Raw genomic sequence first — 18385 nt, 5'->3', positions numbered from 1 at the left:
CATTCTCTCTTTCAAAAGGTACAATAAACAAACCAAAACAAAGCATAGCAACAACAAACCCATCCTAAGTATTATATCTTCCACTGGTGTAAATTGGTGTAGCTCAGTAGAAATTCATTTAATTAGAACAGCACAAATTTACTCCAGCTGAGGATCTGGCCTCATGTTCTACAGAACTTGTCAATATTATTTTATAAACAACAAGACTGTTAAAATAATATAACCCTGGCCCTTTCAGGTTTCACTGATATTTGATTGGTTTGAGTATTGGCTTTCTGACAGGGTTTGGAATGAAGCCATTTTTATTAATTTAGTTATTTTTGCTGATATAAAAGGTCGTCTATCATGTTAATGATGTATCGGTCTGTGGTACCACCAAACAATAATTACAGAATGTTCCTAATAGTAAATCATTTGTCACAATCACAGCTCACTACAACAACCTTTTGTTGAGCAATAGAATACATTAGGTGAATAGCAATACACCTTTATGCTTACCAATTAAAGGGTCCTCCACATATAGAATTGACGTGAATTCCAGTGGGAAGTATTATGAATTATGAACTGTTGCATACAACAATCTTGCTAGGAATACAACTTGCTGCTAATTTTTAACCTGTCAAATAATTTACATATGTCTTTTCAAATATAATTGGAGTCAGAGACAGACAGATTCCTGTCAGTCAGGTTTGAAGTGTAGGAAAAGAGAGAGAGAGATTTGGGACTTTGAAATATATTTGTTTTTCTTTCAAAAGTTAATTGGTGTACATTTTCAGAGTGCAGATATTCCTAGTCTTGTCACTCTACACAGTCAATGGTAGTATTTCTTCACATTTTCCCGACTTGGTGAGGACTGTGGAAATGTTTTCATTCAGAACAAAGGTTTCCAAATTATGGTCCACAGACCACAGGTGGTCCTATGATCATCCATAGAGAACACTAATATACAGCACAAACACATTAAATACCTCATTTCTCCTACTTTTCCACATAGTATTACTTTCCTGGAGTTTTTCAGGGACATTACGGGATCACATATGGGAAGGGAGTTGGTCCACAAGATGATCGGTGGACAGATGTGACCCAAAAATGTGTGAGAACCCCTGACTTAAAATGTTCCACCCAACCGTTGTGAGGAGCTAGGTTTGAAAAAACAAGTTGTGTCCTTTTCATTACTTAGTTACGTGTCCTGTGGAAGTGAAAGACCTTCACCATCATCAGTGGTATAGGATGGAGCCATAAAACACAGACACATGACTCTAGTGGTGAAATGCATAGACTGGCTATAGATAGGTTTAGGTGACAGGACAGTTTTGTCTGACAATGGTCCTTTTTGGAGGTTCATAGAAGTTTTGGTAATTTTTAAACTAATTATCGCATAGTCTCATACTTCCTCTTGCCAAAGCACAGAGTGGATGTGCCAAAATACCATGAAACAGAATACTGTTCCTTCAGCTAGCGTGGATAAGAGTCATCCAGCTGGGTACTTTTATGAACTGCATTGTTGATCCTTGTGCCCCTGAGTAGTTGTGAGACAGTAACTGGCATAGAAAAATAAGTGATGAACTGCCAAAATAGTGCAACGCTCCACCCATATGGCTTAATTTTATCTCCCAGGCCTCTAACACCACACCCAGAGCAGCAGTGGAGCTGCCTATGAGTAATTAAGCCTCTTATTGATTTGCATGGCAGAATAGTTTTCAGAACATCGGTCAAAACTTCAGATTCACAGATTTTATATAAGCCTCTTGACTTCTGCTCGCCTCTCTCTCCTTTCTAAAATTTCAACTGTTAGAGTAAGCTTTACTGTGAACTGCTGGGAATAAGAGTATTTGAGCTAGCAAATGCTAAAATGTTTGTTCATTAAACCCAGTGACTTTGAAACTGCCTCAGTGTGAATTAAAATAAAAACTGTCACACGCTTTTAACAAACAACTTTGTATAATAGGACCTCTGTCGGGTTTATTGGCAAAGAGAGCCATTCTGGGAAGCAGTGCAGAGGAAAAAGCTGTGTTGGACTTACAAATGGACCATATTTTTTGGTCCATCTCATTCAAGAAACACACAAATACACACACATGCTTGTGTGATTTCTAGCAGCGGGAGATAAAAAAAAAAAAAGACACCTATGAGTAATAACTAAAATGCCAAGTTTTTCTAAGACAACAATTAGCATTATTGACAACTTAACAAACAAAACATGGTGGCTCATAACTGGATGCAGATTTGACACTTCGTATAACTTAAAAATGTTGTTTAGTTACAGTAGCCAACCAATCCGATACGGGATCTTCACGCCTGTGTGTCAAGAGTCAAGCATAAAATAGCTGTAAAGCAGGACAATAAAAAGGGTGTTACTGTAGGTTTCTGACAGCCTTGGCTATCGGCAATTAAAGAGCCTTCCAACCAATTAACAAAATTGAAATCAGATTTAAGAGGCAAGACTGGGTGGGTGGGTTTGAGGGGAAGAAAGGGCCTTGTTTCTTTAAACACCTCTCCTTGCTATTGTGAAGCAGAACATGTACACGTTCAGTGGGCATCTCCAAACAACGAGAAGACAAACAGTGCAACCGGGTCCTCTGGAAGTAGTAGCACTGCTTTCCCAAGGGGAGCAAGAGTCCTTAACAACAACAAAAAAATTCAAATGGCTTCCTTGCCCCACACACGCCACCCACACCTCACCATGTTCTGTCCAGAAGAAAAATCCCTCAGCCGCAATGGTTGTTTTTATTAAATTCTCCTCAATAAAAAGCTCAGGCAGGATTTATTAGGTACTCAGGGTGGACGTTTAGTATTTCGCCAGTTATTAAGTGAAAATCAATAGAAAGCAAAGAAAATGGAAGTCACTGCACTGTTAGCACGCTGTTGTCGCCCAGATATTATGTCGGCTGTCTTGTAGATTCATGACAGACGAAAGCGGCCGGGAGAGAACTCTTTCTGCTTACATTGCAGGAGCCAAAGTGGGGTTATTCATTAGATCAGGCAGCTGGCCAGATGGATTTCCAGTTCAGTTTTACCATTTATCTTAAAAACGCCTGTATCGAGTGAGAAAGAACACTGATATTATGTGATATCAATGGCAGCTTTATGTATCTAAATCAGGATTTATTGTTATTTTGTTCTGAAGACCTTTTTTTCCTCAAGAAATACCATTTCACTGGAAGAAAATAATAGCTAAAACCTTGTCAAAGATAACCTTTCATGTTGTTCGTGCACCGCTGGTTGTAAAACAAATAGAACCCTGGGTATAAATAGGTTTACCCACATCCTTACAAATCATTCCCTTTAGGATTTTCTTTTTTAATGTTACATGCATGGAGTTTGGTCATTAGCTGTTTTCCTTGCCAGTAATTTAGCTATAAATAATGTCAGCATTTGCTTTAATTGCATTAAAAAGCTTAGGAGTTTTATGTCTTTGGAAGACCGTAGCTGCTTTTTTTTGTTAAGCTCCATTTCTGTTTGCACACAGATCACAACAGCAGCAAACTGCTTTACATGGGTTGAAAATGTTTCCAGCATAACATCAAAGCATCCAAAGATTTGGTTTTGAATAACTTATCAAAAGAGATCAGGCCCAACATCTCCCATTTAGACACCGATGTGAAGAGGCCAGGTATTCATCTCTAGCTGCTTGCCGTTCCCATTCTTTCTAGGATGTTCAGCACTTTTGAAAAATCTGTCGAGTTCTGGCCTAAATGGAAACAGAGCTCTTTAGAATATCTAGCCCACAGGGCCTATGTCTGAATTCACTTACATTGATGTAACTTCACTCACTGCAACGGAGTTACTCCTAATATATACCAGTAGGATGGAAAATGCTCATTTCACTTACATGGATGTAACTCCATTCACTGCAACGGAGTTACTCCTAATATATACCAGTAGGATGGAAAATGCTCATTTTCTCTGCACAAACACAAGACAGAACCTACACACATTGACAGAAAGAACCACCGCATTCAGGAAGCTATGATTCGGCAAATGTTGATAGCGCTGGATTTAATTAATAGTGGAGAAGCACTATTGATCAACTCTGGGAATTTTGGTATTAAGCATTTTTCACTGCGTGTTTCACTTACTGGTGCACAAAAAAGAAAAAAGACGGCTCAGCATGCAATAGCTAAATGTCCTGGGAGATGATAAAGAAACAAATGAAACTACACATTAGCAAATACACTGGACAACAGTCTTTTCATTATTTTACATGGACAATTGCGATGGAAGGAATGTTCTTTGAGAACAGACCAGGATGATGAAAATATGACTAAGTGGCTAGTTATTGCTGACCACAAATTAAATGATTTGAGCGAGGCTTGAAGTGCAACTCCAAATCTGATTACAGCCAGAATTTGGGATGTGAGGCAGCAGGAAAAGCCAGCCATCTGTGTGGCTCAGACCAAGCTATAATTATTGATGATCATTTTTATTATTATTTCCTTTCTTTAGCTCATGACGGACCTTTCTCTTGCCCTCTTCTTAGATGTGTTGCAAGTCAGGTAACAGGAGAAGCAAAACTGTTGTCTTTACTAAAAACCTTGCTGGCCCATTAAATCACCCCTGTTGATCAATGATACTAACATTTGCAAGGGTCTTGATTTGTAAAGGTGTGTCCCATTAATGCCGATTGTAGCTAATCTGATAGCTAGCAACAGGAGTAGGGGATTCATCTCACTCAAGAATTTTTCCTCTTGAGAAATTGCTTCAGCTCTAACATCCCTTGGTAACACACTGCAGTGGAAATCACTTACACCAAACTGAATACAGTGAAAGTCTATTTGTAGTGCAGAAGATTGAAAGTTGTAAGTTGGTTAACTGCAGCATGGGAATTGCAATTCCGTTTACTATGAGCCTTCCCTTGGAGATCCTCAGGGTGTGGCCTGGTGCAGTGGTTCTCAAACTAGGGCCGCCACTTGTTCAGGGAAAGCCCCTGGTGGGCCAAGCCAGTTTGTTTATCTTCCGCGTCCGCAGGTTCGGCCAATCGCAGCTCCCAGTGGCCGCGGTTTACTGCTCTAGGCCAATGGGAGCTGCAGGAAGCGGCGCAGGCTGAGGGATGTACTGGCCGCCACTTCCCGCAGCCCCCGTTGGCCTAGAGCGGCGAACCGCAGCCACTGGGAGCTGCGATCAGCCGAACCTGAGGACACGGCAGGTAAACAAACTGGCCTGGCCCACCAGGGGCTTTCCCTGAACAAGAGGCGTCCCTAGTTTGAGAACCACTGCATTAGGCCACACCCTGGGATATTATGAACATTTACAAACTCCTGTTGAAGTCAATTCGATTCATTGTGCTCCCACTGAAGGCAATGAGAATTTTGGGTGCTCAGAAACTCTCAAGATTGGCCCTCCTAAAAGGAGTCCATTAAGTACAGAACTGCCAAGATAATCTCCTTCACTATATAGCTGCGAAGTCAATTCTTCACTATAGGCCATTTTATACTTCACTTATTAATATTATCTCGGAACTTACTCTGCAAGAAGTCCCGTTGAAATCAGCAGAATAAGGCACCACTCAAGATAAGCAAAAGCAGCAAAATCTGGCCCTATTTTTTAAAACTATGAAATATATGCAAACATTCTGTGACAGAGTACAGTTTTGTCATTGAATGAATGTGACTCTGGCTTTTTGTTTATGCATTAATGGGGAGAATAGATGCAGAGTTACTATTTACGAAATAAGACAGATGCTTAGGGGGCTTTTTCTGTGTAGTCCTGTAAAAAGTGATACAATCCCCTTCCTAGCAAGGCCAGAATTTTGTTGGATGTCTTTGTGAAAAATCATTTGCCGACAACGGTTTAGAAGTTTCAGTTTTTTAAGTGTGAACTCCGGCTTCTTGCAAAGCCATTCAAGAACAGACCCCCTGATAAGTTAACTTTTCTGATTCCAAAGTTTTGCTTTTACTGTCCCTTGTAATAACTAGAAAGCCTGTTACATGCAATCCCTTTCCAGTTTCTCTACTGCTGAGGATGATTTACTTCTTGGTACTAAAAGTCCACAGTTTTGTAGAATTTTAAGTTAATTTTCCCCCCAGCTCATTTTGCACCTATCTGCATCCATAAACTTTTGTTTCATGTGAAATTTCGCCTCTTACAACATCTTTGCATTTCTTTTTTCCTCTCTATTTTTATTCTCAAATGTATCTTGTTTTAGATCCTTTTTATCCTCCTGTTTGTGGGTTATACACTTTTGCTTTTATTTTCACCCTCCTTTTTCACTTGGCATAAACTGTGTTTTACATTGGTTTGCAAATATTGTAGGGGTGGTGTCTTTTAATGATTTGGGAAGTTGTTTGTGTGTGCCCGCTTTTGTATTCCTTGAAGTCGTACTTGCCTCCAATACATTTTGCTTTAAAAAACTCCCCACATTTTTATGCAAAACTCAGCGTTGCTTGGAAAATGGACCATTTTCACACAGAGTGGATATTTTTATGAAAGTAGTTTGATTTCCACTGGTAATGTTTGCATACTTTCCCCCAAAAATTATCCATTTTCCCTTATAGCAAAATATTCAAAACTGACTTTCTATTAGCATAACATTTCTTTATAAATATTTTGCACCTTCCTTGTAATGATGCTGTTCATTTGACTGGGGTTTGCTACTTCCACTAAAGAGCACACCCCAACAGGATTATTTCCCACCTGTGTCTTTTTGTTCTGACATTTGATCTGACCTTCACCATCCCCAGTTTTGCAGAGAAAGCCAACTTGATCCTAGACATTCTACAAGGAGGCCTTGGCAGTTTGTATGGATTTGGTCAGAGTTTTCTTTATCAGTCCTAGGGCAGATTTAAAAAATGTCTTCTTTCCAAGTGGAACTCAAGACCAAGAGAGAATATTTTCCCTCCTCCAGCTGTGTTAACTCAGTAGCCCAAGCTCAGTGAGAACATTAAAAAAACACTAACACCTGATTTGATTAGATCAAGTTTTTTTCCCCTAGAATTGTTAATAAAATCACACTTCTTTAAAAAAAAAAAAGAGGATGGAATGTAAATGCTGCACTAATTTAATTACACTTTGGCACTGGGAGACACTAATGTAAATATTCTGGTGAGTAGGCCTAAGACACTTGAAGTAATTACTTAAAGGCTTCCTTTCAAAGAATCTCCCCCTTTTTATTAAATGCCTTTTAACATTAGCACTTTCTTCCTGTCAAATTAAATGAAATTTCATTACTCTCCCTGACTTAATGGCATGAGGCAGCATGCCGCCAGCATGAGTTAACCCTCTCTGGACAGAAGATCGAGTTTGCGCACTCCCGTTGTCTCCATGCATCACCAAACTGGCTGGGACATCAGAGAGAAAGAAACCTCACCTTGAACCTATCGTGATGCGAGCATGCAGTCATGAATAAGCTCTGCCTTTTGCCCCAAGATGGGAAGTTTTATTAAAGGTGGATTTCAAATCATTCACCAGCTATCGGCTGCTCAGACCCAAGACACAAAGTTTGGAGCTGAAATTGCATCTAAATCTCAACTTTCTCAGAGTTTTGGGATGTTCAGGTTAAGGGTTCTGACTTGAACCCACAATCCAGATGGGCTGACCAGTAACATTCAGATCCATATAAGGGCTAGGCCAAAATTCAACAGGGGCTTAGCCTGTTACATTCTCTGATTAAAAGGAACCAGAGAGGAACCCAAATTTGAAGCTGATATTAAGATTCCTAATGTATTACGTGCTGCAGCAAACATGCATCTACTACCTAAAAGAGGAAGGCAGAATGCCATGAGAGATTCGGGTGACCATTTTTAACAGGCTTGTACAAATGCACCTTCAATATTAGTAGCAATTCAGTCTACACGCAGGAAGTGCAGAAATAATGCTCATCAATATTTGTGTAAGCAGTTCTAGCCTATGAATGTGCAGATGGATTGCATGGCAGCACACCTCCAATATTTCCATTGTTTGATTGGTTTTTAATTTAACATCTTTTAAAATTCATAATAAATTAGAACTGAACTACAAACATTCCAAGTAATGCCTCAGCTTTTATAAATGGTCTCTAACAACTACAGAGTCCCTCCCTGCTAGCTCCTTTAATTGGACAAAAGCGCTCTTGTGTCATGACAAATTTCATGCCTTGCTGTTTACAAGATATATGCATGGCACAGGGATTAATCTAGCAATTGAGAAATAACTTTTGGGTTAGATTCTTCCAGCCTCCTGGGGAAAGGTAATACCCAGCACGGGGAAGGGTGACCCTTTGCGTTTAATGACTTCCGAACAAGAACCTTCATATTTTTTTGAGTTATTTTCTTAAAGTGTAAAGGTATTGCCCCAAAAAGGGAGAGGGCAGGGTCTCCAGCACTGAACTCCTCAATACCCTGAAAAGATACAGCGTAGGAAGCTGCAAGTTACTTGCTTCTACAGCAGGTGGTCTCATCAATGGGCTTCAACCCTCTTTTAGAGAGACGTCCTCTGTGTCTGTGAAAATTGTCTCCTTAGTGGCCCCCATTATCTGGAAAATTCTCTCCCCGTTTCTTTTTAAAACATTTCTTTTTTCCCTCCTTTGCCTATAATTTTCTCTCTCCCTCTGCTCTTTTCACTTTAGACAAGGAATATTTTAACATAGTCATAACCATTAGACAATACCTTTACGCCGCTGCTTTCTGGAATTCATAACATAATAAATAAGCTAGTGAGAAAGTATTATTTATATTGCCGTATTGTCTAGGAGCCCTATTCCTGGACCATGATCCCATAGTGCTAGGTGCTAAACAAGCAGAACAAAAAGACCATCTCTGCCCCCAAGACTTTGGCCATCGATTTTAAATGAAGCAGGATGGCTGGAATCAATAGATATGCTACACCAATAAAGCTTTAGTGCCAAAACCTCAGCTGGTGTACATTGGCATAGTTTGAGTTAAGTCAATAGACTTACACTGATTTACACCAGTTGAGGATTTGGTCCTAGATATAGAGAAATAAGAAAACAGTTCCACTTCTGTGCTGATTCAGTACTAGACCTCTGCTCAGGCTGCCAACAATGGAGGCAATTTATATTATCTGTAATAATGACTTTTCAGCTCTTTGATGCAAAATTATCTCTGGGTCTGTCTCTTCTGAGCATGCCTCACACACAATATGGGTGTTGCTCGTGCCAAGTTCCATCTTATCACTGATGTCCTTTTTCAGTACTTGGGGCATTTGGCGCTAAAAACAAGGACCTTGCAAGCTAATGTTCACATGGAACATTTTTTTTGGCAGGGTCCATAGGTTAGCCTATAAAGAAAGAAAATATCTATCTGTTTTCTTCTTCAGAGTTATCTGATTTTGAAAAGAGCTCTCCCCTCTTGTGAGGTCCAGGTAAAAGTTCACCCATTCCCTGGCTGACTGCTTCTGACAAACAAAAATTAAGACCTGAAAATAAGTATTTTATCTGAAAAAATGCTAAACATCTCAAAACAAACATTCAACTGTGCTGCTGCCAAATTCCACAAGTAAGAGAGCTACAGGCAGAGACAGCCCATGTCTCACTGGGGAATGATGGGTAAAGTTTGGCCAGCTGCCCCTTTAAGGCCTTCTGGGACCTTCAATCCAATTGCAGTGTCTTAGCAGATGTGAATTTCAAGGTTACACCTGGGTGTTCAAGGGCAGGGCCAAGTGTAATCGGCACTTAGATCATAGATTAATCTTATTTGCCATCTATTAGGTTTGATTCCTGCTTCCCTCTCTCCCTCCCTAAAGCCAGGATTATTGTGATAGTTTAAGATAATGGATTCTAACGGAAGAAAGGTCATGCAGGCATTGAGATTTGGAACCTTAAGATAATATGATTAATCTAAAAGCTTCTTTCAAAAGGGGAGGGGACACACTGTCATATGTTTAATTGAGAAGAGGCGAAGAGAGAAAGAGATGGAATTAGCAGCATGAAAAATAAAAGTGAAGGATCCCACTTCTTGTCAACAACTGCAATAAACTAGCGCAAACAAACTCTTACATTCATTTTCAGACCAATAAAGGAAGTTTTCCTTTCAGTCATGCTTGAAAATGATGATATTTTACCGGTGAATTTGATAAGAACCTCTATTTAGCTGGTACTTAATAGGTTAATTGTTTTTCTTAACTACATACATGGTTCACGTATCATATATCATCATATATATCCAGCACTTAAGGAATGAAAGTTACTATAAAAATAAGATAGTACTCTGTGCTTAGGTATTATGGTGATGGCTGCTATACAAAAACCCTCAAATATAGAAACAAATTATAATAATATTGCATTAGTAGCTAAAATGTGCTCTGCGCTATATAGACATATAGAAAACTCCTCTGTCCCAAATTGCTAACAGTACTGTATAATTACTAATAATAAAGTTTAACTTTATTTGCACTTACCTGAGGGTATCAAAGCTAAAGATTTTTTAAATCACTTTGCCGTTGATGCTGTCAATTTAATTATTTTTGGATTTCACTCAGCACTTGCACAGCAAGGCCAGAAAGATCAAGCCATTTCTTTACATACTCCTCATTTAGTTCCAATGCTGAGGGGAATTTTTAAATAATTAGAAAAAAAAATTAACTCACGAAAAAGTTCCTATTCAGATTCTTGAGCCAAAGCCTCCACAAATAAAATGGGGTCCTAAACTCAGTATTGTCAACTCCCAGCATTTAAAAAAAAATGACTTCAGCAATGAACATCAGGAGATTGGCTTAAAAATAATAAAAGTTGTGTTCTATTGATTTGGCTTCTGGCTTTTGAGCCTTTGGTGTACTTGCTTCATGTTTTCAGGCTTTTTTCTGCAATTGTGAGGACTGAACTTTCGTTGAGATTTCTGCCATTGGATATTGGTGCACCTCCATCCCTCCTATTCGCTGCCTGTGACACACAATAGTTTAGTCTCCTGAGATCTGTAATGCTTTGCTCTAATCCAGGTTATTGGGCTCAGTAGAGGGGTAACTGGGTGAGGTTTAGGGGGCTGTGATGTCAGGAGGTCAGACTTGATGATCTGATGGGTCCATTCTTGCCTTAAACTTTATGACTCATGAAATATGATGATTCCCGCACAAGTCACAAGAGTCGGCAACAGTATAAATTACTCAACCCTTTAAATATCATAAAGAACTGGGTAGTGTGGGTTTTTTTCTGCTGCTGACTCCTGCTGAATGGATTCAGAACTGCTCAACCAAATGTCAGAGGCCTGAGACCCCTTTAACTCAAGTGGTAGCAATGCTGTGCTTCTGAAGCAGGCTGATCTGCGCCACCGACACTGTGAAGTTCTGAAGAGGCATGCTGTGTAACGTATGTCTACGCTGCTGCTGGGAACATGCGTCCCAGCTTGGATGGACAGATATGTGCTACCTTGAGTAACTCTAGCACATTAAAAATAGCCTGGGCGGTGGCCTGGACTAACCGCCTGGATACAAACCCTCATGGACCCCCTAGGTATATACTCGGGTGGCTGCCTGACCCACAACCAATTCTACCCCCGGCTACGCTGCTAGTTTTGTGTGCTGATCCAAGGGGCTCATTGACATGGGGAAATCAGAGTATAGTATACAACTTTTTCACTTTTCTCCTTTTTATTACTAGTTTTGTTCTCTTTTCAAATCATACTTCCTCAGCTGCTCTGAGAGAGAGAGAGCTGGAGAATTTGCTTTATCCCTGACCTTGCAGGCTGACTAAGACCTAGTAGGCAGATTATTCCTAGAAGCTCAAGAACCAAAGCAAGTGTTACTGCTGCTGTGTCTGAGGGGTAATGTAATTAGAACTTGAGCTATGACTGCTTAATAAAACCTGTAATAATAATATATGCCCATCATCATTCAGGGCTATTCTGAGAGTCCGAATGGTATTAAAGCGATATGAAATAATTAGTCCTGAATAGGAATTATGTGGCCCAGCGCATAGTTCAAATACAGGAGTCACTGCAGAAGGCTTTAAAAGTGACAGCCCACAACATCCTCCTTAAGTCTGGGGTGCTATATGGGTAGGAGTATATGATAAAGAAAGTTAGAAAGCCAGTATCCTTGGAGCATTGATGTCTGGGCACCAACTGGGGGTTGGGTGCTGCAAAACGGACATGCACAAGTCAGACAGTTACGGTAGATATCTACCTACCAAATTTGCATGCCCATTTGTATGTGTGAAGGTGAGTTTCCACCTGCTTGAATTGCTCTGGAACACATTTTAGGATAGTTTTTACCTTCAAGAAACCACAATAATGGGCACTTAATAAGCAATTGTGGGCACAAAACTTACAGATGCAATCTCAGAGTCTCTGACAATGTTATCCATTAAACTTCTTATTTCACTCAGCAGGTGCGCTGTACTTTTGAGTCACACTGATAACGTTGCAGGTAATGTAACCGATATGTCCCTTCCAGAGATTTCATCTTGAACAATGAACATGACTTTTTATCAGTTTCAGACAAATAACTCACTGGAATGTGGCTAGTTTAAAAAAAAAAAAGAAGAATTAAATTATGTTTTGTTGTGTGTTTTGTTTTGGCTTGATGAAAGTAAAAAAAAAACCTGGCAAGAAATTCACAAAATGTCTGAAATTTAGCAACACCAAAAAAACACTTTGTCTCAGAATGAAGGGCCTGATCTTTTGAAACACTGTAGTGGTGCTGATTAAGCAAATCACTTAAGTACATACTTAAGCTATGTCTACACTTACCATTTAAAGTGCAAAAAGTCCCTTTTTTGCACTAAAACTGCAGGAGCGTCTACACTTGTTAATGACTTTTTGCGGTGAAACTCAGAAGTTTCATCGCAAAAAGAAAACCACCTTCTTCACGGGAAGCATATCGCTCTTACCGCTGTGCTTTTTGCACTGTTGTGAAAGTGAAGACACGTTCTACCAGCATAAACTCCTTTTGGCCTCTGAAGGATATCCCACAGTTCCAAAAGTGACCACTCTGGCCAGCATCTCCGCTGCTCTGACGCCAGGTAAATGGACGTCCGCCCCTCCCCCTGTAAGCCCCGGGAAGTTTGAAACTCCCCTTTCCCTCTGCTTGCAGATATGGCAGGGAAAGCAGCCAGACAGCGGGGGGGGGGGAGAGGGAGGGTTAAAAAAATGCCATGAAAGAAACAAGGAAGTAATGGGGCTGCTGAGACATGAAGCAGGGCAGCCCGGGGCACTGATCAGGGACCCAGAATGCCTTCCGCTTACCTCCCCCTTCCCACAAGACCTATCGAGAGAGCTGCATTGTGGGATAGCTGCCCTACAGCCCTGCTCTCATCAGTGATGGAAGTGCTGCTAGTGTAAATACTCTCTGTCACCTGAGGAATTGAGTGAGTACACAAACCAGTGCTTTACTTTCCCCTTTTCCCTATCACCAGTGAAACTTACAGCGCAAAAACTCTACAAGTGTAGACATATCCATAGCTTCAAGTATGTGAAAAGGCCAACTGATTTCAGTTGGGCTTATTCAGGTGCTTAAAGTTAAGCAGGTGCCGTCATGTTTTGTTTTATCAGTGCCTACAACTCATTGACTTCAATGGAAGCTCTGGTCACTCACACTTTTCAGAATCAGACCTTTCACTTCCAAGAGGGAAGGTGTTCAAGCTGAGTGAAGGCTTGGTTTCAATTCGTGGAGACTCGAGAGCACATTTTCCCTGCTTTCAAATCTGCATAGGACTCACAAACCCTGGGAGCCTGGCTTTAAGCTTCACATTCAAATAAAACCAAAGGTTCAACAGAAAAACTCTGCACAAAACACTGAGTTTCAGAGTATGGTACTGAAACCCTAACTCTAGCCAGGTTTACTTGAAACATTTGTGACTCCTTGGTTGACCTGAGGCCGAGTTCTACATTGCAAAGTCACTTATGCATGGTATTGCTAAAAACATTTCACCCAGATCTAGCAGGAGGGCGATTTCTAAATATAGATTGAAAATGGACAAGATTTCAGGACCAAAGGTGCTGGAATAATGGATGGACTTTATTTCCCACTATGACAAGTGATGGAGAAAGGGTCCATTATTGGGAGCCGCTGTGCACCCTCAACTCAAGCTGAAGTCCATGAGGAGCTTTATGGTTTTGGCGATAGATTGTGAGACAAAGACTTGCAGAGGTGCTATGGAAGTTGAGTGCTTCCAGCACCTCACAGGACAGAGCTCCAAATGATGTTTTGCCTAATTTACTTGCTCCATTTACAAAACATTGCCATCCCGGAAGGACAATCCCCTGGACGCATTCAATCAGCTCAATTCAGAATATTCAGAATATTCACTCCCTTCTCCCTTGCTCGGCCTCTGGGCTAGTGCACGTTTTTCACCTTCCTTGGAGCTAGTTGTCAGTGCTCTTGAGTCTCTCCAGAGAACAAGTCTCTGCCTAATATATGATGTGCTTATTCATCCCAGACGCAGGGCATATCATTCTCAAATGACTGACAAGCGTTCTCAAATGAAGAGAGCCCAAAGTGTGCTCTAATAGTGATGGGAAGCATTTCTAGTCAAACATAAAGCAAATTAATGTGAGCCCCCACTGCACCTTTCATCTGGAAATGTCATAAAGTAATAAGCAGAGTGACCCTGCCAATGTCTAGGGCTGGATTTCAATAGATTTACATCTTAAAGGGCACCACACATTTTTAAATAGCGGGGCCAAATTCTGATCTCACTTACAACAATGTAAATCCAGAGGAACGCCATTAATTTCAGGTGTAACGGAGATAAGAGTTTGTTCTTAGGTTAAGGGATCAATGCAGGGCTTAACTTGTAATGAAAAAGATGCCCGGGCTCAAGCAATTAGGTGCCGGGGCTTAAGCAGTTTTTTTTTTTTTTTTTTACTTTCATAACTGACGTGGCAAGCCCAGAGGTTCTGGGGCTCAGCAAATGGCAAAATTCTCATTTAACTTCAGTGGGAGCAGGATCTGACCTTAAATGTCTTGTTCTTCAGGTTAGTTTCAATAACAATAGCTTTAAAAAAAACAAGTCCTTTGATCAGCAGTCATATTCAGAGACTATTTTGCACAGCTACCGGACACTTTGATTTTAACATAATATTATCGGTAGGCTGAAGGCCATATGCTAGTGTAGGAGACATTTCCTTAAAAAGAGTTTTCACGGCCGACTCTATGGCTGTGTCTACAGTTACATCTTTATAGTGGCACCATTTCTCCCATTGGTGTCATTAATCCACCTCCCCAAGAGGCGCAACCTAGGTTGACAGAAGAATTCTTTCCTTGACCTAGTGTTTTCTATACCGGGGGTTAGGTCGATTTAACTATGTTGCTTAGAGATGTGGATTTTTCCCTTCCCTGGGTGACTGAGCTGGGTTCAGGGCCGGCTCCAGGCACCAGCTGACCAAGCATGTGCTTGGGGCGGCACCTCAGAAGGGGCGGCCAACGTTGAGGTGGCGGGTGGTGCTCGCGGTGTTTTTGTTTTTGTTTTTTGTTTCGGCCGGGCAGTGCAGGGGGTGTTTCGGCGGTGCGGTGCTGGGGGGCGGGGGGTTGGGCAGCCCGGCAAGGCGCTCGGAGGGGGCGGGGTTTGGGCGGCCCGGCGCGGCGCTGGGGGTTTGGCAGCACAGCGCTCGGGGGGGGGGACGGGGGTTTGGGCGGCCTGGCATGGCACTGGGGGGGGGGGCGTGGGGTTCGGTGGCACGGCGCTCAGGAGGGACAGGGGTTTGGGCGGTGCGGCGCTGGGAGGCGGCGGGTGGTTCGGCGGCGCGGCGCTGGCGGGGGGTTCGGCGGCACGGCGCAGCGCTCGGGGGGGCGGGGGGTTGGGCGGCCCGGTGCTGGGGGGAGATAGGGGTGTTACGGTAGGGCAGCAAAAAAATTAGAGCCGGCCCTTGTTGGGTTGACATAACTTTTTAATGTAGAACTGGTCTAAGTCTTCCTGCGTGTTTGTGCAGACCCTGCTACAATGGGGTGCCCATCCTGTCTGGAGTCTCTGGTGATCATTGTTACAGTAAATAATAAATAAATAATAAATGGATATTTTTTATATTCGTGAAAAAGAATTCGAAGGCAAAAAAATTCCTGATAGCCTAATCTTCCTGGTGTTTTTAAAGAAAGAAAATGGTTTCCCACTTGTCTGGGAGAAAACAAATCTTCCTTATTCTGAGTCGCTTTTCATCTATTTAAGGCCCAGTTCACAAGTTGAAGATGAAGGGCCAGATTCCCTAACTAGACCCAGTTAGAAACTGGCTACAAATAGCAAGCTGACAAGAAGTATGTCAGCTCTAGACCTTGTGCCTGTTCCTCCCGCCACACACACACACACACACACACACACACACACACACACACACACACACACAGTGTAGGGGGCATGTCAGAGGAGGAAGGGTATATGGATCAGGGATAGGTAGGGAGCAGGAAGAGGACAATGGCAAAACTTCACTAGGCTACTACTATTCTCCAATGATGTCTGGTCCATTAAGGACCCTATGACAATGGCAGAATTTAGAAGTGCCTGTACTGGAGCTGGCTTCCTGATATCGGTTGAATCCCCTACACCAGTGCTTCTCAAACTACGGCCGCCACTTGTTCAGGAAAAGCTCCTGATGGGCCAGGCCGGTTTGTTTACCTGCCGCGTCCACAGATTCGGCCAATTGCGGCTCCCACTGGCCGCGGTTCGCCTCTCCAGGCCAACAGGGGCTGTGGGAAGGGCGGCCAGTACGTCCCTCGGCACGCGCCGCTTCTTGCAGCTCCCATTGGCCTGGAGCAGCGAACCATGGCCACTGGGAGCTGCGATCGGCCGAACCTGTGGACGCTGCAGGTAAACAAACCGGCCCGGCCCACCAGGGGCTTTCCCTGAACAAGCGGCGGCCCTAGTTTGAGAACCGCTGCCCTACACTAAATAGATCTCTGCTGCAGGAGACAAATGTGTACCCAAGCCTTTCATGGTTTCATAAAGGAAGAGGGTGCAGAGGGTGATAAAAAGTTAATAAAATTCAACAATTTATAGTAAGATTTAATTTTAAAGAGCTCTTGTTTCTCTGTGCTAGAACGAGGGCATCTAAATATCAAATCAACCACCTTTCCGGTTTCTTGAAACACAGAAATTGACAAGGAGGGAGGGAAAGAAAGAAAGAAAGAAAGGGGGGAAAGGCATACGTGAGGAGATGTAAGAAATATAATGTAATTTGTGTGCTTTTACTCAGTGCAGGATCATATTTCACTTTAAGTCTTTTCAGGCTTTTAAAAGTGAAAAGAAATTGAAATGATGTCCTGTTCCCTGGGGCTTCCAAATAAAGACAATTCCACAGCTTTCAGGTATGTGTGGTTTCAATGCAGTTTGCTTCTTTAAAATTTCCATCACTCGGTGCCCCCCTCCCACGCAGAGAGAAGGCAGGGCATAATAAAAACCCAGCATTTTCCCGTGATTAAAGAAAGGGATTGGAAGGCAGAAGCTCCTGAACTTCAACCAGTGACCAGCTTTGTAGCCCTCGGGCTGTCACTCAGCACCTGATTTTCAGGATAACTCCAGCTTAAATCAAGGGGAAGTGCAGGTGCTCAGCACCTCTCCGATGTTACGGTTTCCCCAAATGTAAAATGGGGATAGTACATCATCTCTAATTCACAGCGGGGTTGTGAAGACAGATCAGTTAATGTTTATGTCGAGTTTTTGAAATGTAAAGTGCTATATAATTGCCAAGGATTATTATGTTCCATTCTTTGCCGCTGAACCTTTTGGGGGAAAGAAAAGAGAAATCTATTAAATAGTACTTGCATTTTATATCTCCTGCTCCCTTTTCTTTTCTTTTGATGCTTTTAGTAACTAAAGAAACTTTTAAAGCTTTGATGGTCCTTTTCCTCTGCCAGTCTCTCTTACTGATGCACACGAGCAATACCTAACCCTAGGCTCGCATGTGCAGATTTAAGGTGACAATGACACTGTAAAGAATCACAGATGATACTGGAGGCACAGAATATCTATTAGTTCATCTGGTGCAGTCCTCTCCTTCCAGTGCAGGATTTGGTCTTACCGAATATTCTCCAGTCTTAAATGGCACCAGAGATGGATCCTGCTGCAGACATCATGGGCCAGATCTCCATCTCCTGCTGTAGCTGCTTTGTTATTATACATATTACCATACAGCTTAGGAGCCCTGGTGTAGGACTAGGATTAGGACATCACGGTACTAGATGCTGTAGAAACACAGAAGAAAAGGATTATCCTTTGCACAGCAGCACAAAGTGGTCAGTAATCTAGCCTAATTGACTACCTGTGGATTTCCCCAATATGGGGAGTGGAGTAAAGCCAGCTCTGCCATCCTCTGATGTGGTTCAGGGAACAAGGTGTGACTGGAAGCTGCTGTGCTCTGGCAATCCTCAGAGTGCATATTGACCACACTGGGGCAATAGCCAACCATCATGGCTTAAATTAGACCTGTGGCAACTCCATACAACACCAGACCATCAGAGAACTGGCTACAGGAGCAGGTAGCCATAAATGGCTCATTTGATGCCTTTTCTGCCTCTCTCCCACCTCTGC

At 42.1% G+C, this 18385-nt stretch overlaps 1 long non-coding RNA gene across 3 annotated transcripts in view; it reads right to left on the bottom strand.

Annotated features, from left to right (window-relative positions):
• Positions 1–231: 231 nt before the first annotated feature.
• LOC135973897 (uncharacterized) overlaps positions 232–18385 on the bottom strand; it is a 35806-nt gene continuing 17652 nt past the window's right edge. The window contains exons 3-4 of one of the 3 annotated variants that reach the window (XR_010590936.1): positions 17877–18039; positions 232–3035 (exon numbers count right to left, since the gene is read on the bottom strand). This is a non-coding gene — a long non-coding RNA (uncharacterized LOC135973897). Of the gene's footprint in view, positions 3036–12216; positions 12389–15772; positions 17578–17876; positions 18040–18385 lie in introns of those variants that run through there. The other 2 variants (XR_010590938.1, XR_010590937.1) reach the window with 2 other exon arrangements.

This window comes from Chrysemys picta, chromosome 10 (assembly GCF_011386835.1).
Source record: "Chrysemys picta bellii isolate R12L10 chromosome 10, ASM1138683v2, whole genome shotgun sequence".
NCBI lineage: Eukaryota > Metazoa > Chordata > Testudines > Emydidae > Chrysemys > Chrysemys picta.
This window is presented reverse-complemented; position numbering and strand designations above follow the sequence as displayed.